Source organism: Hermetia illucens, chromosome 3 (genome assembly GCF_905115235.1).
Source record: "Hermetia illucens chromosome 3, iHerIll2.2.curated.20191125, whole genome shotgun sequence".
In the NCBI taxonomy this organism is placed as follows: Eukaryota; Metazoa; Arthropoda; class Insecta; order Diptera; family Stratiomyidae; genus Hermetia; species Hermetia illucens.
Window position 1 is genome coordinate 138,620,642 of NC_051851.1, and position 8,864 is coordinate 138,629,505.

Consider the following 8,864-nt stretch of genomic DNA (forward strand, 5'->3'; position numbering starts at 1 on the left):
TCCTTAATGTCAGGAATGAGTCTGTGAGTTCACCGACCCTTTACCGAGCGTTCCCGCCGTTCTTGCCATCTATTTATGGATCTCACTCTCCCAGCGTTCTTCGTCTGCGATAAACGAGAAGGCTGTCCTCCAGTAGACTGCACTCAGTTTGTTAGTGTTAACTGACATCCGCAACGCCTCCCTCCAAGCTGGCGTCGCATAGAGCATGAGGCCTGGCTATAAGCAACCTAGAGGTATGCTGTGGCCCTCCCACGTTCGGCATCATCCTCGCTTGGAAGTGATGATATGATTCCCGATTCTAACACAGGCGTAATTTCTCCTCCGGCGCTTAGTGATGAGCACCGCTTTTGGTTTTTCCTCCGCAAGTTTCAGACCAGAACTTTCTAGCCAACTTTTAACAGCGCTGATTGCCTCGCTTGAGTATAACTCAGCATCTTCGAAATGCTTTGCGACAACAACCAGCGCTATGTCGTCAGCGTAACCCACCATTGTGGCCTCCCTCGGAAGGGGAAGATTAAGTATTATATATCATTGTACATGATGTTCCACAGCGGGAACAACGTACTCCTGGGGTCCCTTATCAGTGTCATACCAGAGCCTCCTTTCAGTTAAATAACTATCGACGATAGCAATGAGATAGGCGGGGATACCAGCCTTCGGTAGGGATTTGCATATTAGATTCCAATTGACGATATTGCCGCTTTCAACAACCGGGAGTAATCTATTATAGATTACCCGCTCTAACATTTTCCCCACAGTGTCCAAAAGGCATATGAGTCAGTATGAGGATGGTTCACCTAGAAGTTTACCAGACTTAGGCAGAAGTATCAACTTCTGCCGCTTTTATGCCGCTGGAAATATACCCTCGGACATGCACGCTTCGAACTACTCAGCGAACATGTCGGGCCTGTATTCACGGCAACCTTAAGGGCCTTATTCGGTACTCCCTCCAGGTCTAGTGCTTTATTGTCTCCTACTCCACCGCAGATCTCCAGCAGTTCGTCTCTGGTGACTGGCGGAATTGCCGTCACATTCAGAGGTGTTTGGAATGTGTCGGTGCTCCCCTCTTGCTGGGGGAATAACCCCTGGATGATTTTCAGCAAGAGGGTAGGACACGTGATCTACGGAGAAGGACGACCCCTCTGAATTGTCCCATCACGATTCTATAAGCACTCCCCCACGTATTTACGTCCGTTTCTGAGTAGAGCTCCTTAAAGCATTTCCTCTTGCTTCGCTGGATGGCGAGCTTGAGAGTTTTGTGGGCTGCCTTATAGGCGCACTCTTTTTGCCCCTGATCGACTGTACCTACCGCCTTCTGAACCACTCTTCTGGCTGGGTGGCAGACTGATCAAAGGCCGGTCAGTTCATCACTCCACCAGTAGTTTGGTCTTCTACTGAGGAACGAACACCTCCTAGGCATGGACGTGTCACATGCTCTGGAGATGCATTGAGCCATATGGCCGGTTCTTTTCGTAGAGGCGCTTGCTTTATCAGGTTGATCTAACCATACCTCTATGAAGGTCTGCTCATCCAAAGCTTTTGCAGACCAGCCTGAAATCTTTTCCGGTTTCGGCATGATAGCTCTTTGCCCTGGGCTGACAAAAGTTAGGTCTACAACCGAGCCTGACCTCGCTTTCTGAAAGGGGTTTACAGCACCTTCGTTAGCCAAAACTATATCTATCTGTGCAAAAGCTTCTAGTAAACTGCGCCCCCTAGCATTTGATTCTCTGCTACCCCACTCTAGGGTCCAAGCATTTAAATCACCAACAATCACTTTTGGACTTCGGCCCTTTCATCGAGAACAAGATTATCAAGCCTTTGCTTGAATTCAGACAGTGTCAAACTTGGTGGGGCGTAGAGGTTTTATACATATACACCACTTATTTTCGCCCACACAAAGCCACTGGCTTGTCAACCGCAAGCCCATATTGCCACTCCACCAGTCGTATTTGTGACCTACATGCCACCGTGAGCGTTTCTATACTGTTCACTTATGATTGCAATTCCCATATCAGATTCGAACGTGATCTGCTCAAGTAAATCGTGAGCGACCCTGCAATGATTGAAGTTTATTTGAATAAACCTCGTTTTCTCATTGCAGTGAGCGTCTTCCTGAGTTCCGGACATTTACCACTTCCGGCAATATGCCTGTTATCCTGTCCGTCTTTTACTTCGCGCAATAGGCATTTGGGATCCCTATTGCACTCTCTGGCAATATGGTCTTTCTCCCCACCCCTTCTGCATCGATCGGGTCGATCAATGCTGCTGGTGCATACCTTCGTGAAGTGCCCAAACATGGGGCGTTTAAAGCACCTGTTTAGTGAAGTTAATTCTTTTAAATGGCTTTCCTCCTTCTGAGTTATTGGTGCTAGTTTTCAGAATGTCCTGTCCGCCTCTTTTTCTCTTAGGCGCCTACTGATTATTTAGAGAATCCCCCTCTTTTCCACATACTCGTTTATTTCGCCGTGATTCGATGGTAGTACGGTTAGGCATCAGTTGGGTCGCTTGTAACACTGCTGGCACAACAGGGTTCGGCGTATCCTTAATACTCTTTTCCTCCATCTACGATCCATTATAAAGGACTTTAACAGCCCTTACCATATTCTTTATGGCTTGGTGCACGTTGTCTTTGTCTCTAATAAACTCGGACAGCTCAACTATTCTTGACCCAAGCTGGGTGAAGCTTAATTTCTCCGGATCAGGCCCCGACAGGGTTACTCCTTTTATACCCTCCTTCATTTATTGACCTTGCCTGTACCTTATCCTTTACCGCCTTTGACATTAGTGGAGATCTTACAGTCGACGACCTTCTTTTGAATGGATCCCTTTCTTGGTCCTGGAGTACTTCCTGCTGTCGCACATCTTGAACGTATGCGGTGGATGGTATCACAGTTTTTGTCGTCCAACGATTGGCCTTCAGTTCATCTTTGTTTGGTCTTGTTACCGGTGTTCTCGGTAAGGTCGTACTTCGCTTGAACACCTCGTTCCCCAGATCCAAATGACTTGTGGCATCATATGCCAGGGTGGTCAAGTTGTTCACCACCGAGGCACTGTGGTCGAGCGATATCGACGAACGGGAGCCGTTCCGATATCTGCATAAATAAGGTTAATAATAGTATATTACCATTACCACAGATAAAAAACTTCCTCGGAACAAATGTGTAGAGGTAAAGATGAAACGAGCTTTCACAGCTTATGGGCTGTACAGACGGACCTTTGCCTCGACATGGAGACTCAGGCCTCACGTGGTAATATGAATATACGTTGCTATCATTAGGCCGATGTTCGCTGCATCCGTAGGGTGGTGGGTTAAAGTAAGACAAAAAGTTTTCACCGTAAACTAGCTACACTGCAAGGAACTGTGTTTCTGATTGTTACCGATGCCATGAGCACGGCATCCGGCGCAACTGTAAATGCATTACTCAATTTGCAGCCCCTGGATATATTTATTAAAAGCATTGCAATGAAAGTAGCTCATAGACTATGTCTTTTAGATCTATGGGGAAACAATGGATGTGGGGGACATAGAGCATTGGAAGAGTTACTGGGAGGACTGAATCCAGTTCTAACAATGCTTTCCGATTTTCGTGTCCCCATACATCTGTTTGGTAGAAGATATGAAGTTACCCTAAAGCGTAGAGAGAACTGGGAAGTCCCAGAGGAATGCGTGGCGGAATATACGGAAGTCTTCTACATTGATTATCAAAAACAAAAGAGGGTTCTGGAGTCGGAGTCTACCTCTCGAATAAAAACGAGAAGTGGGCTTTCCCTTTAGGGCAATATGCAACGGTTTTTCAAGTCGATCTTTATTGGAGTGCCAGTGGCGTTGGCTGAGGTTGTCTTCTCTCTTCTGTCAACTAGGAACAATCACAGGTGGCAGGGTCTAAATGCTGCTAGACACCAAGCTTTTCCTACCAGAACCGAACATGCGTACCGCAAAGTTTATCCTGTCGAAAAGCAGGAGGACTTACAGGAGTATTGTGGGCATTCTGACAGACCATAATTCATTAGCTAGGCATATGTTCAGAATAGGAATTATTCAAGGTGATACGTGTCCCTCCAGTAATGAGGAAGCGGATTCCACGGAGCATTTCCTATGACAATGTCCCACCTATGGACGCATCAAGCATCAGATTTTTGGTGCTGATGTCCTCCAATTGCGACGGGTAGCATCACATCCACTAACGGAAATCCTGCGATACGTTAACGAATCGGGAATATTCCGTTAGATCAGGGGACGAAGAATCCGATCAATAAAAAAATCAGATTTTTCAGAAAAAATATCGAGCTGATCAAAAAAGTAAATATGAGGGTTTTTTATTGATATTTTACACTGAAAATAGTTTTTGGAAAAAAAACCTATTTAAAATTTTTCAGGAGGGACTTTTATTGAAAATTTTTTACTTTACGAAAAATAGGTAAATTTGGTTTATAAAATTCGTTGTCTCACGTTTATTTATAATAATAATCAAACAATAGATTCATAAATGCTTAATTAGAATTTGGTTGCAACTTCTTTTGCCTTAATTACGGCTCTAATCCTTGCTGGCGTTGATGAAATGATTCTGCGGAATCTTCAAATCAGTTTCGTTATTCTACGTTTTTAAGAGGGTTAAATCCCGCTCATGTTGGCTTTTTTGCTTCTGTTCAGCTACCTTTTTCTTCATTAGTGCCGACAATTTTTTTATGGGGTTTAAATTCGGGCTGTTCCCGGGCCAAGTCAGTTGCTTTACTGAGTTTTCGGCCAGAAAGTTGCCCACCTCACAAGCAAAAAAGGTGGAATAATTGAAAAACCTTCAATATTTCTTACAAAACAGCTAGAAAAAAAAAATTATTATTTACAATGTGGAACCTGTGACAGGGCACAGAATCGTCCTGAAAAATGTCCCCACTTGAATACTGATATTGCTCTTAAATGTAAGATATCAGATGCTCCTCCGAAATTTGTTTATAGGCTGAACCATTGCCTCTTCTATCAATTAATAAAAGCCCTTTCACATCATAAAACTAAAAGCAGCCCCAAATCATCCTGCTCACCCGCTGGCGTACTGTGGTCTGTATACACTCCCCACTGAATCGCTAACTTGATATTCTCCATATGTGGTGGATCCCATCTAACCCAAAAATATTAAATTGGGATTCATCGGAGAATATTACAGTTTGCTACTGTTCCAGTGTCCAATTTCCGTGGTCTTTTGCCCATAAATAGCGTTCCTTCCGCGTTCTTCCATTAAAAAAATGAAATCCAACCTCCCTGAGCCTCCGACGAACCGTTGATGCATCAACGTATTTCTTTAGTTTGAAAAAAATATGAAGGAATATTTTGGATTTTTAGCCCTCAAATACGAATGGAAAAATGGGCATAGAAAATCTCTCACATTAGATGAACACAAAACTTTTATATCCGAAGCGCCAGCTTCCGGTATTCCGATTGTTTATCGATTTTCATAGGAAATACCTTGAAGAAGAATAAGTATTTCATTATATAATTGTCAAATTCGGTTTAAAGAATTTCTAGAGAAGAATATAATGTTACGTTCTTGCTTTACGTAGATTCGTGTCACTGGAAGGCGTAGCACTAGACAAACCCGTCCTTAAACTTTAATATTAGTGCAGGCGCTGAAGGTGGTTGAGTATGCAAAATCTTAGGACCGGCAACTATGCTCAAATTCTTATACCTTAGGTCCTGGAAAAAACTCATATTGTCAGCAGCTGTGTTGGTACCTTTCCCTTGTGCCCACCCTTCTCCCCGCTCCAAGCGTCGTAGCGCCTGTAGTAGTCAGTATAAAACACTTTTTACTGCGTAACGGTTCATATTTTCGATACTTGGGGGTTTTAACAGCCAAGTAGGGACGGAGCACATATTTGGGCGATACGTTGGCTCCCATAGCTTACATCAAAATACAAACGATAACGGACTGCGGATTATTCAATTAGCAGTATCACACGAAATGGTTGTTGGACCACTTTCATCCAAATTGACCACGTGTTGATTGAATGCCGCCACCTCTCAGTATTGATGAATGTCAGAACATACAAGGGTTCTAATATAGACTCGGATCACTATCTCGTTGGCATGGTGCTCCGAGCTCGAATAGCAATACCACCCAGAATCCCCTCTGACAATCAGGTGAGAGTTAACACTGAAGCCATCCATAAATCAGACCTCCGCACCACCTATAAGAAGGAAACAGGGTTAGCAGAGATCCTGGAGATGAAGCATCAACAAATGATCTTCACAACCACCTGAAGAACATTATCATAAATACGGCCACAAACATACTTGGCGCCAGCCGCAAAAAGAGTCGGAACGACTGGGTTGACGATGAATGTAAGCTCAAAGGACGCGGGCACGCGCGGAGTCGATGGAATTACAGCCGAATTGGTTAAATATGGAGGCGATCAATTACACCAAGTGGTTCATCAACATACATAAAAAGGGACATATCACGCAGTGCAGCAATTATAGAGGTATCACGTTGCTTATTGCCATCAAGAAGATATTCTCTGTTATCTTGCTAGGTCGGATAGCTCCATACGTCCAGAACACCATTGGCCCATACCAAAGAGGCTTCACTCCAGGCAAATCAGTAACACCAGATTTTCTCCCTGCGCTTTTTTAACAATTTGCAACAGTTTTTAGGTGTCCCAAGCACTTCTTTCAACGTATAACATCGCTTTTGTTTCTTTGGTTTATTAATTATATTTTTATTAATCCCATTTAAAGCAGAGTTATTTTCGCACACTTCCTTTTTGAATCAGAATGATGGAAACAGGGTACCTGGCACCTTTACAGCGTCAGTTATTCGGTTAAGCGTAGTTAATTCAATTTGATCCCCATCTTCATCAGTAAATGCCTGTTCGGGCTTAGTGGTAGGATTTCATTAATTTCAGGATTATCCTCGAATGTACTACTATTGCGCTTACAAAAGTTGATAGCCCGCTTGTGGGCTTCCTTGAAACTAGCTTCACCATTCTTTGAGCTCGAGAATACTTGTTTATCTAGAAGGAGTTAGGTGGAATTAATTAACCTAACGATTTTGAAGTCAATCTGAAAGCAGCGTCTAAACCAAACAAAAAGTTTGTGTGTAATTAAAAGAAAATCCTTTTTCATTCAGAATAATTATGTGTAAATTTGACCACTATACAATACTACACATACACTAAACTCTGCGAATGCACTATGAAAATCTAAATAAAATCGCATTAAGGAGTTAGCTCCTTTGCATACACACTGCAACAGTAGGGCCAACGATTATCTATGGGGCGGTAATCTGGACAGAAAGAACTGAACTCAGCACACAAGCCAGGGAGTTACACAAACTACAAAGACTGGCTTGCCAACGGTATCCTTGGAGGTCCTTCTGAGATTAACCCCTCTCCATCTGCACATACAGATGCAGGCATGGAGGGCAATATTCAGGATGGCCGGTAGTATCAGTGAGGCGAGGAGCTACCTAAACTGAAGGAAGATTGATATTCTTTCTAGGCGGTATCCCGAATAATTGATACAAAGGGATAACATAACAACGAGGTTTCACTTCAATAAGAATTTTGAAATACGTTGGAGTAACAAGGCAAACTGGAAGAGCGTGGCTGTGAAATACAGCTTAAACCAGCAACTGATTACTTGGTACACGGATGGATTCCTCAAAGCAAATGGAGCGAGTGCCGGTGTCGTTGGTCCAAGGAAAATGTACTTGGAACCAGTGGGTAGGTACGCTAGCGTATTCCAGGCGGAATTATATGCCATAGACAGATGTGCCTCCACTAATCACCAAAGAAACTACAGGGGACAGAACATTGCCATTCTCACCGACAGCCAAGCAGCGATCAAAGCACTTAGGTTCAACCAGGTGAACTCTAAACTGGTATGGGAATGCCTTGAGATACTAAATACGCTCAGTTCGTCCAACAAGGTCTAGATACTCTGGGTTCCAGGCCATGTTGAGTTGGAAGGCAATGAGGCAGCAGACGAACTAGCCAAGAAAAGAGCAGAGACGCCTTTACACGAGCCAGAACCCTTCTGACTATGACATTGAGAAATTAAGAGGAATGGTTAAGGAATGGAGCAGTCCAGGGTGCTTATTGGGGATAGGAACCCAAGCACACATAAGGATTGTTTTTGGTAAGGTACCAAAAAGAACCTCCGAATCATAGTGGGAATTTTCACTGGTCACTGTCGGCTAAACTATCACCTAGAGAAGCTAGGGATATCTACGGACACTACTTGCAGGTTCTGTGCAGAGTGTAATGAGACCTCTACACACGTTCTAGGACAGTGTTTGCCACTTGTGCTAAGTAAGTCCAGGCATCTAGTAGAACACTTAATACCAGATGCAAAGTTGAAAGATCTGGAAGTAGGGAATACACTAAAATTCCTAACGGTTATAGGCTTGCTTGGGAAAGTATGATTAATAAGTACACTATAGCCAGCAAAAGGGGCGGTGGAGTTAGCTGAATTTTGTGAGGCCATTAAAACGATATTTTGATAGTTATTTATCAAGTATTGCCTAAAAACGGGACAAACTGTACCAACTGGTCCTCCAGGCTGGGGGTTGGGTAGGGTTACGAAGTTACGAAGCCACAACAGGAGCCTCGGACAGGATGGATTTTAAAACGACGAACCCGACAACGTCAACGGAATAACGATTTGTGCATTTTCTCATGGAACATGCGCTCCTTGTGCAGAGATGGAGCTGCCAAGCAGCTAGACGATACCCTGTCCCAATATAGGGCTGATGTAATAGCATTGCAGGAGATACGTTGGACAGGGACCGATTTCCTGGAGAAAAGTCACTACACTATATATCATAGTGATCATCCAGTAAACCATGCGCTCGGAGTAGGTTTCTTAGTCAACC